Source organism: Limulus polyphemus, unplaced genomic scaffold, assembly GCF_000517525.1.
Source record: "Limulus polyphemus unplaced genomic scaffold, Limulus_polyphemus-2.1.2 Scaffold4162, whole genome shotgun sequence".
In the NCBI taxonomy this organism is placed as follows: Eukaryota; Metazoa; Arthropoda; class Merostomata; order Xiphosura; family Limulidae; genus Limulus; species Limulus polyphemus.
In genome coordinates, this window is record NW_013669772.1 from 878 (window position 1) to 2,114 (window position 1,237).

Genomic DNA, 1,237 nt, shown 5'->3' on the forward strand with positions numbered 1-1,237 from the left:
TGTCCGCATACATTCAATTACTCATTACACTGTTCCCCGTCACGTTGTGATCATCTTATATATACCAGACTACCCCCCAATCTAGCAAATGCTAGAGCATTCACGAAGGAACAGGATATTTCTAGAAAACGTGGCTTGACACTAGTCACGTGACCTCGCTGACGCAACATTATGCATCCAAGGGTTCAAAGTTTATGTCCATTTGCCGCAAAAGCGTGTTACTTAAATCCCACTTTTCTTTCAGAGAAGAGTTGTCCAATGTTGGCTGACGGTCATATTGGCTAGCTCAGTCTAGCTGTCTTCTCTCTCTAGTCTGCTAGTTAAGAATTAGGAATGGTTATGCACAGATACTATATTATTATATCTATTAAATAGTTCACATTCAAAATATAGATATTCATAGAAGAACAACAAAATGGACACGTATATTATAATACTCGTGTAAATGGTAATGTGTCCACAATAATTATATATGTTTTGTTTATTTGGTTTAGCGCAAAGCTACACAAGCGTTGTAAGTCCGTAAAATTACTGGTGACCCTTCGGTGAGGAGGGGGCAAATAATAAATATACATATTGGCTTCCCAGTGGCAAGTCTGAGGAATTATAACACTGAAAATCAGATTTCGATGCCAACAGTAGGCAGAGCGCAGATAGTCTGTTTTGTGACTTTTTCCTTAACACGAAATAAATAAATCTATATATGCACCTCGCAAGATTATGCTGTTTAAGCTGATAAGTAATAACAACGATACATTTGAGAGGACCTATTAGTATTTGATTAAACTTGAATGGTTAAAAAGAACTGATATTGTTTTGACTATTGCTGTAGAAACAATATATTTTACCATATCTTTGATTAAATTGTGTACGTCAGATCTCCCTCTATTTAATTATGACGTACTTTTTACTGCTTGATATTCCCGTTTTTGTTTGTCATTTCATGTAACTTGGAAAGTATTGTTACGACAGCGGAAGTCATGTGACGCTGCTGATGAGTTTCTCGAATGATCGGGGAATTCCGAGTGTGTTCGAGATGCCCTCTTCGTTAATATATAGGCCTGGCAGTGAAAGCCAGCGGGTCAATGAATGAAGAGAGAGAGCAGTAGTTACTTTGAGTTCTGTGTAATTTATGATTCTGTTAGTTTCGACCTAGTGAGCCTTAAGTGTGTGTTTTGCACTCATCGAGAGCGAAGTTATCGAGATTATGAATCGCTGTGATTTATAGCGTGTATTA